Raw genomic sequence first — 18609 nt, 5'->3', positions numbered from 1 at the left:
CCTCCTTACAGTCTGGGTGTGCAGTATGAGTGATGTCCAGAACCAGTAAGATTGGATTGGGCCTCCCGATCCCTGGTTGTGATGACACCACTGCACCTCTAGTCCCGTCTCTCCGGTCCCTTGATCTTTCCTATATCCATCTCCTTCTTTTAATTCAGATCACTCTTGCAGGAGAGTTGCACCAGATGTCTCTCTGCTTTCAATCTTGTCTCTTTCAACCCATCAACCAAATGGCCACCATTGGCCATCTTTACTAGCTTAGGTCATGTTCTGTGGCTCTTGGCCTAACTTTGTCCATCCCTATTCCCTAGAGGATGGCATTCTGTTAATGGAGCAGAGCATTTCACAGTCTGGTTCCCTACCCCTAGGCGTTCCTGCTCTGCTTCTGCAGGTACCCAGCCAGAGGAGCCCACCTGTCCTCCCAGAAGAGATGTCCTTCACTTGAGAGTCCAGGAGATCGCCCAGGGAGAAGGTGTGGAGGGAGGGGTTTTGAGAAGGAATGTGAAGTCCCCGGTGGTAAGCAACACCAGCAAGACGACCAAGAAGAGGCAGTTGGGTTGGTCAGTTAGGAGGTCTTGTCATCCATCTTGGGGTTAGCAGAGGATTAGAGACAGATACCACATCACTATGGGAAGAGAAGAGAATAAGAGGAAGAAGTGGAGACGAGAGGAACAGATCACCTCTTCCAACTATGAAGGGAAAGAGAAGGATAAGTGGACGTGACCCGTTTGGACTGTTCTTTTTTGGTTTAGCTAATATTTGGCCTGTGCTTTTCTGGATCAGGCCCTGATGAGCATTTTGTCAACAGTACCTCCCTGAAACCTTAAGAGAACATCCTAGGGTTGACATGGTTTTACCCACTATACAGAGCTTCAAAACATGAAGGCACTTGCCCAAGATGGGGGCAAAGCTGGGATTTGTGTCCCATTCTGTTGCCCTTCAGAGCCTCACTTTCACCACTGTCCTTGTCTTCCCTATAGTCATGAGGGGAAGGAGGTAGAGGGCTGCCTGAGGTTAGGGAGCTGGGGCAAAGGCACCAGGGAGGTTCCCGGTGCTCAGATAGGACTGGAAGTCTGGGACATAACACTTTTCAGAGGGGGAAGGGGTCAGGGAACAGAGGCTATTTTTAATAGCCAAATAGGAGATATAAGCTCATTAAAAACCAGAAGGAAAGGAATAAAATGTTTAACAAGTGTCTGAGTGGAGGACCTCCTTCAAGCTGAAGCAATGAAATGACATCAAGAAGACAAAGGCCAACAGCGAACAGGGATAAGTGATGGCCTGTGTCCCAAGTGGCCTGGAGTGGACGGCACTAGATGGACAGGTAGGGGCTTAGCCTTGGATAGCAAGCATGCAACGACCCACCCACCCAAACCTGGGAGGCTTAGCACTCAGCAGGTGACCTCATCTGTCCTCAAGCCATCACTGGGAGGTGCTCAATAAATATTTGTTGGGGTGAAATAACTGAAATGGGAAATTAGATCAAAGAGGAAAAATACCAGCGTTAAGCTATTGATGATAGAAGAAGGGGCTGGGTGTGGTGGCTCACACCTATAATCTCAGCACTTTGGGAAGCCAAGGTGGGTGGATCGCCTGAGGCCAGGAGTTCGAGACTAGCCTGACCAACATGGCAAAAACCCCATCTCTACTAAAAATACAAAAAATTAGCTGGGCGTGGTGGCATGCACCTGTAACCCCAGCTACTCAGGTGACTGAGGCATGAGAATCGCTTAAACCCAGGAGACAGAGCTGCAGTGAGCTGAGATCATGCTGCTGCGCTCCAGCCTCGGTGACAGAGCGAGACCCTGTCTCAAAAAAAAAAAAAAGAGAGAAGCAGCCCAGGATCCACCCTTGGCTCGTTAAGTCGGGCTGCCTGGAGTGTTGAGAATTGACACCTACATGGTGGTCAGTACTAGGACGACCAGACTCTCCTATGGGCACAGTTCTGTACAGTTTACAAGGGTTTTGTTTTTTTCTTTTTTTGGGGGGGGTCTCACATACTCATGATATTCCCCATTTAGGGTCTTGAGAAGGCAGGACCCTGTTAGACTTACCCTCAGTCTGTTGGGTGAGTTTGCTTCTATCATCTTGGATTCTTTTTTTTTTTTTTTTTTTTTTTTTTTTTTTTTTTTTTTTTTTTGAGACGGAGTCTCGCTCTGTCACCCAGGCTGGAGTGCAGTGGCCGGATCTCAGCTCACTGCAAGCTCCGCCTCCCGGGTTCACGCCATTCTCCTGCCTCAGCCTCCCGAGTAGCTGGGACTACAGGCGCCCGCCACCTCGCCCGGCTAGTTTTTTGTATTTTTTAGTAGAGACGGGGTTTCACCGTGTTAACCAGGATGGTCTCGATCTCCTGACCTCGTGATCCGCCCGTCTCGGCCTCCCAAAGTGCTGGGATTACAGGCTTGAGCCACCGCGCCCGGCCTTGGATTCTTGATTATCCCTATTTTTTAGAGGAGGGAACAAACTTCAGGTCTTCCAGAAAGAACTGGCAAAAAGAGGCCTGTATTCCTCTAACTTCACTGTCTTCTTTACACACCATGCCACTTTCCTGAACAATATACAAGTTCATCATGTAATTATTTTAGAACCCAGGGTCCAAATATTTTTATGGTCAAGATTCGATGGGCAAAGTCCTCACACTGAGTTCTCCCAGCAAGGATGCTTTCCACTCACTTGCTGGGTGGCTGCGGGTCACCTCCCCTCACTGGGCCTTGGGTTCCCCATCTGTGAAATAAGGTAGTTGGATTAGATATTCCACAGTTCCCTTCCAGCTCTAGCATTACCCTCAGATACCCTCATGCCTAAAGCAGTAATTGAACAAGGGGCGTGGTGACCCCAGGTTCTGGGTCAGGTCCTCATCTTGCGGCACGGAGGAATCGCGATGATGGCTGCAGCCCCCAGAAGATGAACTTGAGAGGAGCTGGCTGAGATGATTTTTCAGCTGATGGTGAAATGTGCTGGCAGAGTCTCTACAGGTAGGTTGGCGCAGGTGAGGAGTGGGGTGGGCACTTTGTCTCTTGTGACCCCGAATAATGTTTCCTTGCAGAATTGGAAGCCTCCAGGACAGGTGGATGCCAGCTGGATTTAGCCATTCACATTGGCAAAGTAGGTGATCTATCTTTCCACACACTCTTCTGTCAGGGCTTCCAGAAAGGCTTTCTGCTCTCATCCCTTAAACACCTCCCTGTCTTTCACTGTCACTGTGCCTGGAATCGTACCCTCCTGTAGCCTTTCAGTTCCTGTTCAGGTGGTATGTGCTCTGAGAAGGCTGTGACCATAAATGCTATAATCAGCCAGGAATAGCTAAGCTCAGAGCCAGAGCCAAGAATGGAAGGGTTACCCAAAATTGAGGCATGGACTGTTGATTGACTAAAAAGAGAAAAAGTCCATTCCAACTTCACCTCAGAGCACACACCCAAATTCGAAAATTATTTTCAAAGGTCAAAAGGAAAAATGAGCCCATTAAAAACCAGAGGGAAAGGGAATATATAACAAGTGACTGAATGGGGAGCCCATTTAAGCTAAAAAGCAACAAAATGACATCAAGAAGGCAAAGGCCAACCAATTTGACTCCATTAAAACTAAATATTTTCAAAGTCAAGTAATATCACAACCAAAAAGCAGAGTGGTTGCAGATTCTTAATGTATTAAAAAAACACACCCAAAACCCAATAGTAAAAGCAAAACAGGTGTGTGTAAGTCGCCTAAATTGAGTTTACAGGAAAAGAAATGGAATTGACTAAAAAAATTTTTGAAAAAACATTCAACTTCACTAATAACCAAAGATCAACAATAAAAACAACAAGGAAATATAAATTTTCCCTAACAAATTAGGGGGAAAAATTTAAGAATACCCAATGTTGATGAGGATAGTGGAATAGGCACTGTTTTACACTACTGGGGGGAATGTGAATTGGTGTACACTTCTTGGAAAGTTGGAAGAAGAGAGAAATTTTCAGAGAGTAAGTGGCCTGTAACTTTACTCAACATTTATTGAGTCTCTACTTTGTGTCAGGCGTGATGATACGTTTTAAAATATTGGCCAGGCACAGTGGCTCACGTTTGTAATCTCAGCATTTTAGGAGGCCAAGGCAGGAGGGTTGCTTGAGCTCAGAAGTTCAAGACCAGCCTCGGCCACATAGCAAGACCCTGTATCTATAAAAGTATAACACACACACACACACACACACACACACACACAAAGATAAATATGATCCTTGCCCTTGGGAGTTCAGAGTTAAGAAAGACACACAGACAGACACTAAAATGATACATAGGAAGGAGAAGGCCAGAGAGATGCCTGGGACATGGGAGCATGGGCAGCTGGGGTTGGTGGTGCAGATTTCATGGGAATATCCAAGGAGGTTCCTAGAAGAGGTGACTGGATAGGTAGAAGTTATTCAAGTAGAAGGCAGAGGTAGAGGTGAGAGGCATCATGGATGAACTCATAGACAGCTGGGGGTTGCTGAAGTATGAAATGAGAGGCTAGGGGTGGAGAAAGCAGAACCAGCTCACATAGTGCTAGTATGTCTAATTCAAGACTTGGGTGTTCAGTTGCAACAGGGAGCCCCTGAAGCGTTTTGTGCAAGCAGGTGCCATGGTAGGATTTCTCTTTTGGAGTGATTACTCTGGTTGCTTAGAGAAATTTGTAGGCATGTGGGCCAGAGAGGAGATGATTGCCTTGGTCCAGGTAGGGTCCAGGAGGGATAAGGGTAGGGGCCAAGAGGATGGGAGGAAGTGGTCAGATCCAGGAGGTGAAATTGGGAGAATCTGCTGACTGGTTGGTTGCTGGTGTTAAAGAAAGACAGTAAAGGATACCTTTCCTATTTTCTGTCATGAGTGACTGGGTGAAAGGAAGAACACCCAGGAGAAAGAGCAGATTTGGGGGCTGAGAGAAAATTGTTGAGCTCAGTTTTGGACAGGTTGAGTCAGAGGTGAGCATCCAGGAGGAGGTGGCCTGCAAGAAGCTAGATAGAGGGTCTAGATCCCAGCAGCAGATTTAAACAAGAGATTTGGATTGAAACTTTGGTGCTTGTAGCCATGGGCTTTGGTGAACTGGCTCTAGGAGAACGCACCAGCTGAGAAAAGAGAGGGGGTCCAAGAACAAGAGCCTTGCCCCCATTTAAGGGGTGGGCAGAGAGAGGGGAGCCCACAAAGGCGAAAAAGAAGTCAGACGTAGAAAAAGCACATGCAGGCTATGTTGGCATGGAAACCTGGGGATGTGGAGCACTTTCAAAAGAGAGCCACCAACAGACAAAAGAGAAAGGCCAGCTAGACAGGGACCGAGAGCCCACTGGATGTGGTCATTAGGGGCCACTAGACCCTCATCAAGAGCAGTTTCCTGTGAGAGACGGGACAGAGGAAAATGAAAGGGTAAGGAAAGCAGGCAGCATGGCCACCTCTCAGGGAAAGCTGCTAGAGTAACAGTTTGGGCCAGGGGACAATTTCTGAGCTGGCTCTGGACTGAGATGACATAAGGATAGATGTGATAGGAGCAGTCCAGAAGGCTATCACCTAGAGTCCTCCTGCCTGTCTGAGTCAGAGGTAGGAGCAAAGGGCGAGGGTGGGCAAGGAAGGAAAATGTGCATAGCTGGCATCAAGTAGGAAAGTATATGTGCCAGTTGGGAGCTCACCAAAGAAAGTGTGGGCATCTCAACAGGGATAGATGAAGAACCAGAGATGCACTCAAAGAAGAAGGACAAGGCCAGAAACGAGTTCATGACATTTTAGGAATAGGTACAGGAAGAGAGTTCTGCTGAGACAGAGAAGGAGGGGCCAGAGGAGAAGACCAAAAACATGGGGTTCCTAGAACCCAGAGGAGAGTTTCCAAAAGGGCAGAGTGGGCACTGGTGGGCCATATGCACAGAGGTTAGCAGAGGCTCAGGCATCTCCCAGACCTGGCCTTTGGGGACTTTTGTCACAGCAACTTTGGGGCAAGGGGCAGAAGCTCCTCTTAGTGTGGGGGGAATGAACTGAGTCTGGCTGAGAAAGGAGGGAGGGGGAGCTGGAGCAGGCAGCGGGTCCAGGAAGGACCTGATTCTTCCAGGAGACACAGGAAGCAGGAAGCAGTGCAAGCCCAGTCGGAAGAGCAGGGCTGGGCAGTGAGAGGGGCCCTGGAGCTCTGGGATTAAGTGTAGAGGTGAAGGGATTAGTCGTATTGGTGGAAAGGGACAAAAGTAAATTATGTACATTTTAGCAAGTAACCTGATCTCCATGTTCTTTGGGAGGCCTTTTCTCTGCCCTCTGCGTACTGACTCCAGCTCTAATTAGCACGGTTTCGTCTGCCTCATGGCTGGGGCTATGTCTTTCTCATTTTTTTTGTACCTTTCGGCACCTAGCAACAGGCAGCCAGCTAGGCAGGGGCAGAATAATTATTTTCTGCTTGAAATCCAGTGTCTGAAATGGAGATTCAGAAGTTTTTCTTTGTATCAAAAAGACTTTGTGACAACATCCAGAGAGCAATGAAGTAGGTGAGGCCCAGGTCACAGGCTTGAATGGGACATTCAGGGTCTCAGTAGTAGTTCTATTTGTTGGTATTGCCTAGACATCAAAGAATTCTATTTCTTCCCTATCTGGACAGAAGTCAAAAGTCCAGAGAGAGGCTTGGTTTAGCTGGCTGGGCTTGGGCCTTGTGCCACCCTCTGATAGGACCTGGGTGGTAAGAGGCAGGATCTGGAGGAGGGCCCTCCATGGCTTCCATGTGAGAGAACAGCCCAGGTCCCACCACAGCCACATAAGATGGAAAATTTCCCAAGAAGTAATAAGGGGCTTCAGGGAAGAGTAAGTCATGCTAAAAAGCCAAAACTCTCAGATATCCATTAGAAGAAGTAGCCAGCTCAGAGGCAGGAGACTTCCAGGTAAGAGAGAGAAAGGCCTGAACTAGACCAGTGGGGATGGAGAGAGATCAGAACTTGTGGTAGATAAAACCCAGAAATAATTATTGGGTGCTTATCTGTGAGAGTGAGAGAGAAAGTCAAGCCAAAGGTAATTCCCATGTGTCTTGGTTTTGTTTGTTTGTAGGACAGGGTCTCACCATGTTGCCCAGGCTGGTCTCCCATCTCCAGGGCTCAAGCAATCTTCCCACTTTGGCCTCCCAAAGTGCTGCAGTTACAGGCATGAGCCACCGTGCCCAACCCCATGTATCTTGAGTAGAGTCCTGGGTGGATGGTGGGGAGGCCCCTGGGGTGGGGAACACAGCATGGAGAGCCAGTTTGAGCGACAGGATAGTGGACTCAGACACAGCCAAGTGGGACCCAGCAGACACTTGGATCCTGGTGTCTAGGGCTCAGGAAGAGATTCAGTTGGAAGCACTAGCCCAGGGCTGTCACCACTCAGAGTAATGGGGACCCAGAGCATAAGTGAGATCACCAGGGAGAGAGTGTAGAGAAAAATGGGAGAGGGCCCAGGGCAGAATCATGAGTCATAGTGACATTTGAGGAGCCAGGTGTGGGCAGGCAAAAAAGGAGAAAGAGAAGGAAGGGCCTGAGAGATGCGACAAACAACCAGGAGAGGGGGTTGCCATGACGACCAAGGTAGGGAAGAGTTTCAAGGAGAAAGTAATCAACACTGTCAAATGCAGCAGAGAATTCCAATAAGACAGAGAATTTTTCCTTTGGATTTCATTAGTAAGTTTTGATGGCCTTAAGAGCATGCTGAGGGAGTGATGGCCTTGGCTAGAATAATGGTGAGATGTGAGAGGACATGGATCTGGCACTAAGAGTCCTCTAAGGAGTCCAGAAGGAAGACTTGGAGATGTGAAGGGTAGGGGCTGGGAGGCTGGGGCTAGGAAAGATGAGCAGGTGTATAGGCTGAGCTCCCAAAGTGTTCAGCATCCATTGTTTAATATGAAAGTTGATACATGCCACGTAATTCTCTTGTAGCACCTAATTGTGTGCCCAGCCCAGCAGTGTGCCTAGCCCTGTGGATACTTGGGTGAATGAATTAAAATAGAATCCCTGTTCTCATGGAGCGTGCATGGTAGTAGGGGAGAAAGACATAGTCAGACAATCACATATGTAAATGTACAATTTCCAACACTGATAGGCACTCTGAAGGAAAGGTACTGAGTACTGAAGGGTGTGCGACCAGGGGACCTGCCCTCATCTGACTCTGGGAGGCTTCCCTGAGGAGGTGTTCCTCCAAACCAAGATAGGGAGGAGAGAACAAAGTTAACAACAAAGCAAATTGGAAAGCATTCTGAGCAAAGGGCCTGACTAGGGAGGAAGGAGAGGTGAGACCAGAGAGGCAAGCGGTTCTGGCTATGCAGAGCTTTGGAGACCAGGGCTGAGCTCCTGCCAACATCCTGAGGGCGAGGGAAGCAGGGGATGTGACCTGCCCTGGTATGTTGCTGTAATCTGCCTGAGACTCTGGCTGTTCTGTGGAGAAATCATTACAGCAGCATGGGTAGACAGGGAGGCAAGTTTGGAAGCTTTGTTGTAGTGGACAGGATTTGGACACGATCTGCATATTCTGGTTAGTCTTGATGCTAGATGGAATGAAGAGGGACTGGAAGAGGGCAGCATTCAGGATGACCCCTGAGCTTCTGGTTTGCCTTACTGGTGAGATGGCAATGCCATTTTCAGAGCTGAGGAGCACTGGAAAGGGGCCAGGTCTATAAGGTAGACCCCAAGTCCAGCGGTAACAGCTGAGACATCCCAATGGAGATGGGGAAGAAATGGCTGAAGGCACAGCTCCAGAGCACAAGGTGAGAAATTGCGGAGACCAGTCCAGGGCTCTGGGGGGCTCCCAAATGGAAATATGGATCCAGATGTTGACAGGCTTCTGGGGCATTTTTAGGCCCAACAAAGAAATCAAGCCCAAGGAGCACCAACATTTGGAGATTAGAAAAGAGAAGAAGAATCCTCTGAGAGCACTGAAAAGAAAGAGCTGGGAGGTGTCTCAGCAGAAAGATGGGGTGGTCAGCAAGTGGGTGTGTGCAGAGAGGTCAGGAGGACCAGGGCGATCCCTGAGCTCCTCCAGTGTGCACCTGCACAACTTCCATGGTGCCTCTGGAATTGGGCAGCATGGTGGCCCTGCTGATTGGCACCCCAAAGGGCCATTGGGGGACCTCTGAGAATATCTGCCAGAGCAGTTTGGGTGGGAGTTGATTAAGGAAAGAAGAAGCAAGATCCAGGACTTCTCATCTTAAAGGAGAGAGCAGTGCTGGCAGATGAACATTCTGAGGATAAGGAGCCTGAGTAATTGAGCGATTGGGGATGGAGACAATTAGTGAGATGAGCTCCCGAAGGGGCTGGGATCAACTGTGGAGGTGGATAAATTCATTTGGAGGCAATAATATGTATTTGACTGAATGGGGCAAAATTAAATTATGTACCTTTTAGAGAGTAACTTGATCTCCATGTTCTTTTGGGAGCTTTTATCCAACCCGTGTACCAACTGTAGTTCTAATTAGCACCAGTTTTATCCTGTCTTTTGGCTGGGATTATGTCTTATTATTTTGTGTGTTTCTCAGCACCTAGCAACAGGTAGTAAGCTCCTTTGGTGCCGAATCAGTATTTTCTGCCTTGGAATTAAATGTCAGAAGTCAGCACTCCAACTTCTTTTGACCAAAAAGATTCTACAATTATCCAGAAGTTACAATGCAAGGAAGAAGAACTGGATGTTAAGTCTTGTGTAGCAGGGATTATGGGGAGTGGATCAAGACAAAGTAGAGGTATCTGCTCCCCTCATCCTTGTAAGCTCCATGCCATTTATCCATGCTCACATTCATCATCTCATACGAGCTTCACATTTCCCCACAAGAAATGGAGCGTTACCCCATTACCTACTCATAGAGGAGGAACTGGAAGCCAGAGAGGGAGATGCCTTATTGACACAGAACACAAGTGGCAGGAGCTGGCTTCAGACCTCAGTCCATTCGGTATGGCAGTCCCTTTTCCCAGGACCAGGTGGAGCTGGAGAGAAAGAGGGAGAGGAGTCTGTGAGGTCCAGATGGAGATGCTCAGCTGGCCCTTTCCAAAGGTGGGAGGTGAGGTCGGCCTGGAACCCTACCGGATGCTAAAGTGTCCTGCCACACTGTGCTGATGAAAGCAGGTCCCCACCGCAGCGTATATACATTGTGTGTTTGCATCTAAAACGTCTATAGTTGTTTGAAATGTTTAAATCTTTAACCCATCTGAGATGTATTTTCATGTATGGTGTGACACAGAGCTCTAATCTGCTCTTTTTCCAAATAGGTATCCAGTTTGCTAAGCATTTATTGTTCCAACACCATCTTTTCTCTCAATTCCCTGTCTAGACTCCAGTTCTGTTGATCTGTTTGTCTATTTCTGAGCTAATAGTACATATTAATGAGCAAAGCTTAATAAAGTGTCTTATGGCCTGATAAGATGAGCACTCCACCCTTCCCCCAAGGCCTTTATTCCTTTTTTTCTTTTTGAGACGGAGTCTTCCTCTGCCGCCCAGGCTGGGGTACAGTGGTACAGTCTCTGCTCACTGCAACCTCCGCCCCCCGGGTTCAAGTGATTCTTCTGCCTCAGCCTCATGAGTAGCTGGGACTACAGGCACGCACCACCATGCCTGGCTAATTTTTGTATTTTTTGGTAGACATAGGGTTTCATCATATTGGCCAGGCTAGTCTCGAACTCCTGACCTCAAGTGATCCACCCACCTCGGCCTTCCAAGGTACTGGCATTACAGGCATGAGCCACCGTGCCCAGCTCCTTATTCTTTTTTAAAATTGTCTTGGTCACATTGCACATTTACTTTTTCAGGTACATTTTATCATCAGCTTGTCAAAGTTCTGTGAACTTTGTGAATATCTGTTGGAAGTCTGAGAAGAATTGCATTGAAGGGGAAATTAACAACTTTAGAGTATCAGTTCTTCCCATCTATGGACATGGTGTCTATCTCCTTTTAATCAGAATTGTATTTGTTTTGTTTTGTTTTGTTTTTAATGCCTTTTAATAAAGGTTGGTTGCTTTTGTCATAAAGATTTTCCACAGTTCTTAATAGGTTTATTCCTGAGTACCTTATTAATTTTGTTGCTTTTGTGAGTGGAAAAACTTTTCCTTTTTTCATTTTGCTTTCCAAATTTTAATCAGTTTACTAATCACTGTGCTTCATTCACAGACACATACACAGCAAATGTGCTTTGTCCCTGGGCACACAAATGAAAACACAGCACACATGTAAATCAGAGCTAATTGGCTGAAAATGAATTAGAATTTTTGAATTAAATTTTAATTATACAAGTAATACATGAATATATTTTCCTTTAAATAAAATTAGAGCATTTCAGGTAAAGAAGTCTCTACTGGCCTCCCCAACCTGTCCTCAGGCCCCTTCCCCACTTTAGAGGTAGCTGCTGTTAGGCATTTGCTATTGATCCAAAATGTTTTCCTATGTGCATTGAAACATGTCCTGTGTTCTATTGTTGTTTTTGTTTGCTTGCATAGATATGGTGATGTACACACTGGAGGTGCTGCTCCTGAGCTCAGGGAGCCTTACGGGACTCTCCTCGTGTCGCGTGTCACCTGCCGCAGCTGGCTCCACTGCCCCTTTCAGCTGGCCGCCGGCAACCAGAACCGATTGTGCTATGATTTATTTAGTTGTTGCTTGTTGATCGACTATTAAAAGGCTTCCAGTCTTGTTTCAATAGGACAAACCTGTAACAGCATTCTTGTATATGCCCCTTTTGCTCATGTACAAGTATTTCTCTGGGGCAGATACTTAGAAACAGAATTGGTGGGTCATAGAGTCTACACATCTTAAATTCTGATAGTAACTGCTAAAATGTTCTTCAAAGTGCCTTTCTGATTTAATTTCATGCCAGCAGTATGTGTGTCCATTTCTCCAGACCATCTCCAAGTTTTACATTTTAACCAATCTGGTGGGTGAAAAATAATATCTTGTTTTAGTTAGTATTTTTCTGAATTACCAGGATGGCTAAAGTCTGTGTGTTTCCTATCCATTTATATTTCCTTCTCTGCATTACTTGTCCAAATTTTTTGCCCATTTCTTTTTTTTAGGGTATGTTATCTTTTCCTTACTGATTTTTTAGAAGTTCTTTATGCATTTTGTATACTTTATGTGTATTGCAAATATTTTCTGTATTGTGATTCTTGTCATTTAATTGTATTGTGTCTTTGGAGAAATCTTAAATTTTGATACAGTCAAATCGATCTATTTAATTGTATGTCTTTTTTGCAATTTTATTTAAGAAAGCCTTTCCTGCATTGAGGTCATATGCATTTTTCCTGTATTTCTTCTCTAACATTTATCATTTACATATATGTGTGTGTGTATGTGTATATGTATATATGCCTTTTTACCACATACAAAAAATAAATTCCATATGCATGCATGAATCTTAGGATCTAACTTTAGTTCCCCCTCATCCCCCCAACAATGGTTAAATAATTGTCCCAATACTACTTGTAGAATTCTATATCATTTCCCCACTAATTTAAAATTGCTACCTTTGTCCAATACTAAATCCCAATAGGGTCCTTTCTGGTCCACTGATCTATTTGTCTGCTCCTGAGCTTGATAATATGCTTTGCTAACTGGCAGGACAAATCTCACCCTCTTTGTTGTTTTTGCAAAATTACCTTGGTCATTCTTGCATATTAGTCCTACCAATGAATTTTAAAATAAGCCTTTCAAGTTTCGGGAAAATTTCTGCTGGAATTTTATTGGGGTTACATTGAGTTTATGGATAACTTTTTTTTTCTTCTTCTTTTTTTTTTTTTTAGACGGAGTCTCGCGCTGTTGCCCAGGCTGGAGTGCAGTGGCATGATCTCAGCTCATTGCAACCTCCACTTCCTTGGTTCAAGCGATTCTCCTGCCTCAGCCTCCCAAGTAGCTGGGACTACAGGCATGCACCACTATGCCTGGCTAATATTTGTATTCTTAGTAGAGACAGGGTTTCATCATGCTGGCCATGCTGGTCTTGAACTCCTGGCCTCGTGATCCACTTGCTTCAGCCTCCCAAAGTGCTAGGATTACAGGTGTGAGCCACTGTACCTGGCCTGAGTTTATGAATAAATTTAAGGAAAACTGACATCTTTATCATATAGAGCCTTCCTACCACAGCACATTGCTCTACTCTCAATTCAGGTCATCTTTTACATCTTTCAGGACAGTTTTATGGTTTTCTCTGGTTAGAGCCTGGCATATTTCTTGTTGAATTCATTCCTAGGTATATTATAGGTTTTGCTGTTAACTGTGAGTAGATTGCCCTCTGCTCTTGTTTGTTTGGCCCTTGTTTTTTCATATCCCATTTCAACCTGTTTACTAATCACTGTGCTTGATTCACAGACACACAAAGTAAATATTCTTCCTCCCTGGGCACAAACATTTGAGCACAGCCAAACACACAGAAGCAGCATAATTGACTGAAAACAAATTAGAATCTTTTCAAATTATACTTTAATTAAACAAGCAAAGTGTGCATACATTCTCCGTTTTAAAAGTAGGACAATATGAATATAACTGTAGTCCCCTTTGACCACCCTCTGGAGTCCTCATTTCCCACCCCCTCCACAGTTTTATGTGTCTCCATCCACAGTAACACATAGTCCTGATGTATTTTCAATGAGTCATACCACATTATAGGGATTTTACTATAAGCTGCAGGTTTTTTTCACTCAGTCTTACATTTTTACAATATACTCCTATTGCTACACATAGCTTTCACCTTTAATAGCTATATTGTATTCATTCCCATGAATGTACCACATTTTATCTTCTGTAAGCTCCATGGACATTTAATTGCTTCTTTTTGTTTCCTCCATCATGAGCAGTGCTGCAGAAACCACATTGCATGTTCCTCTGTGGTGGGATATCTCTGGGAGTGATAGAGAAATGGAATGCTGGGTCTCAAGATGTCCACAGTTTTAGTTTTAGCAGACACTACCAGTGTCCTCCATGATTTCTGTGCCATTTAAGCTTCCAGCCAGAGGGTATGAGAGGGCTATAATCCCCACAGCCGTAGGTGGTTGTTTTAAATATTTGCCAATCTCATGGGTGAAAAATTGAATCCTTTTTAAAATTTGTATTTTCCTGTTTGCTTGTGAGATTTTCATATGTATATTGAGCATTTGTATTTTCTCTTTTCTGAACTGCCTGTTATTTTTTCTCATTTTAAACATTAGGTTGTCTTTATCCCACTGGCTTGTGGAGTTTTCTAATGTAATCTGGATATTGATCTTTTGTAGATATGTGACAAATATTTTCTTCCAGCTTGTCATTGCCTTTAACTGTAGAATCTTTTGTTAGAAGTTATCAGTTTTGACATAATCCAATTTGTCAATCTTTTCCTTTGATCTTTTTTTATACGGATACCATGTTTAGTCCTTCCCTACTCCTAATATTTAAATATATTATTTCTTCTTTTCTAATACTTTTATAATTTTGTTTTTATTTGGTTCTTTAATGCATCTGGAGTATATTTTGATGATCATATTGATGTATGCTCTAACCTTTCTCCAAACGGGCAGCCAATTATCGCAGTGTGGGGGGTTGACTAGTTCTTCCTTTCCCCTGTGATCCGAAGTAAAACTCCCTCATATTCTGAGTCAGGTGGGTCTGAAGCTCCTGTTTTTCCCAACAATCCATGTATTCCTTTCAGTACAAGACTATTTTCTTTGCTATTCCACCTCTTGGTATCTGTGAAGTAAAATGCCATGTTTCGTTGTGCTTCCTTCTCAGCTCTCTTAGCTAACTAGTACCACACACTAATTTCCTTCTCAGCTTTCTTAGCTAACTAGAACCACACACTAACTTCTCCACATGAATTGTAAAGCCAGCTTGTCAAGTTGGAGAAATTGACATCAATATAATACCGAGCCTTTGAATTCATGAATACAGTAGAGCTCTACATTTATTCTTAATAGCTTGTATGTCCTTCACTCATACACTGTTGTTCTCCCCATAAAGAACTTGCCCATTTCCTAATGGGTTTATTCCTATAGTTTTTATTATTGTTGTGAATTAGTTCTCTCCAGCCCCCTTTTTTGTTTTGCTTTTGCTTGCTACATTTCTTTTTTATCTACTTACTAATCACTCTACTGCATTCACAGGCACACACAAAGTAAATATTCCTCCTCCCTGGGCACAAACACTCAAGCACATCCAAACACACGGAGCCCACATAATTGCCTGAAAATGAATAGGAATTTTTTTGAAAATTGCAGTCAAATGACAGAAGCAAAACATGAATACATTCCGCTTTTTAAAAAAAGAGAACATTGCAGATGAAGCTAGAGTCCCTTTGGGCCACCCATTGCCACCCTATTCCCTTCCTCCTCTCCAGAGGTAACCACAGTAATGGGCTCAATGTGTACTTTTCTAGACGTTTCTAAAAACTTACATATATAGGTACCCAAAGGAAATATATGGTATAGTTGTCTCAAATAATGAAAATGTTATCTTTCTAGTTTTCATTAATATTCAACTTTTGTATTGACCTGAATTTTATTATGGTTGCAGAATGGAATGTCAGCGTTATCATCTGTCACAATGTGAAAGTAAAGATATAAAAGTTGGGAGGTAGCAGTGAAGGGAAGAGGGTAGGAAGGCTGACAGGGACAATAGTGGGGAGGCAAGAGCTTCTGTGGGCATGTGGTGGAATAAGGAACGAAGGGGCAAGTAAGTTTCTTGAAATTAAAAAGATAACCAACAGAGGTACTTAAAGACTGCACGGGAGGAGTAGGGATAGAGGGGAATGGTTTCCAAGTGACCCAATGCCTAATCCACTGGGACATCAGTGGATCTTATGAACTAGAAATGGGGTGTAGCAGATGCTGTCTAGAGGGCTCCCTGACCCAGTTTTGACTTGGGACTTGTAAGGGGATATCTTCAGGCAGCTTCAGGAAAATACTTTCCTCCCTAATTAAAGAGATGCACGTGGGGCCAGGCACAGTGGCTCTCGCCTGTAGTCCCAGCACTTTGGGAGGTTGAGGCAGGTGGATTGCTTGAGCCTAGGAGTTCGAGACCAGCCTGGGCAACATTGTGAAACCCCATCTCTACAAAAATACAAAAGTTAGCCAGGCGTGGTGGCGTGCACCTGTGGTCCCAGCTGCTCAAGAGGCTGAGGTGAGGAGATTGCTTTAGCTTGGGAGGTTGAGGCTTCAGTGAGCTATTATCGTGCCATTCTACTCCAGCCCAGGGGGCAGAGTGAGACCGTGTCTCAAAAAAAAAAAAGAAAAGAGAAAAGAAAAAGAGAGATGCACTTGGAGAAGTTTCTCGGCTGCCCCCTTTCTTTCTGCCTAGGTGCTGTTTAGTGGAAATATGATGCCTGGAGCCCTGACAGCTATCTTGTGACCAGGAGGAGAAGGCCAGGAGACTTGTGGTTCTCTGCTCACTCAGATCTCAGATACCTAGAACCACTGACTTTTGAACTTTTCATTACTTGAAATAAATGTCCTTGTTGTTTAGCCACTCTTAGGTGATCTGTTACATTCTGATGAAAGCATTCTTCCTAATACAAGCAATCTGAGAGCTTAGAGCTAGGAGACAACATCCAGGAGCAGAGATCACACACTCTTGGGTAAGAATTTGGGGTTGGGAGAGGGCCCATCCCAAACATGCTGCTCTTCATCAAAAGCCCTTCTATTCTCTTGGATTTAAAAAAAAAAAAAATTCTAATAAGCCAGGCACATTGTGCACCTGTATTCCCACCTACCTGGGGGTCTGAGGCAGGAGGATCACCTGAGCCCAGGAGCTCAAGGCTGCAGTGCGCTATGATCGTGCCTGTGAATAGCCACTGCATTCCAGCTTGGTCAACAGAACCAGGCACTGTCCCTAAAAACAATTCTGATAAAAAGTGTCAAGATGTGAACAGTGGTTGTCTCTGGGTACCTTTGGGTACTTTGCAATTTTCTAAGATGTTGTCAAATGTTCTTAGGAGCTGACACATAAGAGAAGTTAAGTGTTGACTCCAGAAAAGGGAAGGCCCACGGCTGGTGAGACTGCCCGGGTAAAATCCTAGATGGATTCAAGGGGCGTTAGAGCTAGGGATGAGGAGCAAGCTGTGGGTGGATCTCACCTCACCTGATCCTGGAGGGCCAGCAACCTTCCTGGGTTCTTAAGGGAACTGCAGGGAATCCAGCTGATTTGGGACACACAGGGTTGGGGGCATGGGTGTAGCAGGAGGAAGAGCAGTGACAGATCAGGCTGGCCACACGTGCAGTGCTGCTGTGTCATGACAAGGAGTGAGCTTCTATCCAAGGGTAATGACGAACCAGTGGCTGGTTTTTTTTTTTTATGAGACGGAGTCTCACTCTGTTGCCCAGACTAGAGTACAGTGGTGTGATCTCGGCTCACTGCAATGTCTGTCTGCCTCCCAGGTCAGCGATTCTCCTGCCTCAGCCTCCCAAGTAGATGGGATTACAGGCGTGTGCCACCATGCCCAGTTAATTTTTATATTTTTAGTAGAGACAGGATTTCACCATGTTGGCCAGGATGGTATCAAACTCCTGACCTCAGGTGATCTGCCCATCTTGGCCTCTCAAAGTGCTGGGATTACAGGCGTGAGTCACCATGCCTGGCCGTGGCTGTGCTTAAGCAGGGAGACAGGTGTGATCACTTTCATTTAGTTAAGTTTCTTTTCTTTGTCAGTGAAAGAAGCTCAACTCAAACCAGCTCAGGCACAGAGGGAACTTAATTGGCTTCTATAAGCAAACCACAGGCCAAGCTAGGTTCAGTTGACCTTCCGGTCCCCCGGGGCCAGGGACCCTACCGGCAGCCTGCCCCTCTCCTATCTCCGTGTCTCCACGTCTCTCTGCCTGCCAGCTCCCTCTCTCAGGCATGCCTCTTCCACACACTGGCGTTCATGACTACCAATGTTTCACACCTCTCAGGTTCATGACCACAAAGAGATCGAGGTAGGAGTGCAAGAACTTGGTTAAGCATCAGGGCTACTTGCTTACTCACTGTTTTGTCTAATTTCTCTGTCTTCCATGTCCTTGCCTGGGAAATGGGGATAACAACAGCACCAGCCTAATGTTGTGAGGATCAAAGGAGATGATGTCCATGAAGTACTTAGCTCAGGGATGGACACTAAGTGCTCCATACATGTTAGGAACTCTCTCTGTTCCCAAGTCCAGAAATCTGGAGAAAGGTTTCCATTGGCCCAGCTGAGTTGGGGTTCACCTCTGGCAAATCAATGATGGCCATTAAAGTGGGCTGTGCAATAAATAAGAAGGTGAATTTCAAAAAAAATAGGTTGGGGTGCAGAATGTTTTCCAAGAAGGATTGGCACAGTTCTAGGTAAAGAACAGAGGTCATCCCTCTGGCTACCAGCAGAAAAGGGTTTGATCAGGCCCCAACAGCCTGGAGGCAGGGAAGTACCTAAGAGGCACCACAGTTGTCCAGGTGAGAAATAACGCAGGCCTGAGCTAAGCAACAGTGCAGATGGAGAGAAGGCGTAGCCAAGAGAAGTTTTGGAGGTAGAAATAGGGGGCATGGTGCCAAGTGCACAGGAGAGATAAGACAGAATGAAAGGTTGAAGGTGGCCTCAGGTGCTAGCCCAGAAACCTACAAACAGCCTCTCCAAAATGTCACTTCATTACTCAGGTTCACTTTTCCCACCACCACCGCCACTCCATTCTGCTCAGTAGCACAAACTCAGTTGAAGGTAAGCAC

General features: G+C 45.3%; 1 long non-coding RNA gene across 2 annotated transcripts; it reads left to right on the top strand.

The window, feature by feature from the left end:
- Positions 1–391: 391 nt before the first annotated feature.
- LOC114670476 (uncharacterized) lies at positions 392–12141 on the top strand. Of its 2 annotated transcripts, none has more exons than XR_013399888.1 (3): positions 392–1324; positions 2840–2975; positions 11418–12141. It is a non-coding gene; the product is annotated as an uncharacterized LOC114670476 (long non-coding RNA). The 2 variants fall into 2 exon arrangements; XR_013399887.1 differs by lacking the exon at positions 392–1324 and adding an exon at positions 3047–3105 and having other exon boundaries at positions 2836–2975; positions 11418–11556.
- Positions 12142–18609: the final 6468 nt, after the last annotated feature.

The sequence above is a fragment of the Macaca mulatta genome, chromosome 10 (assembly GCF_049350105.2).
Source record: "Macaca mulatta isolate MMU2019108-1 chromosome 10, T2T-MMU8v2.0, whole genome shotgun sequence".
Classification (NCBI taxonomy): Eukaryota; Metazoa; Chordata; class Mammalia; order Primates; family Cercopithecidae; genus Macaca; species Macaca mulatta.
Note: the sequence above shows the minus strand (reverse complement) of the source record. Positions and strands in the feature narration are given on the sequence as shown.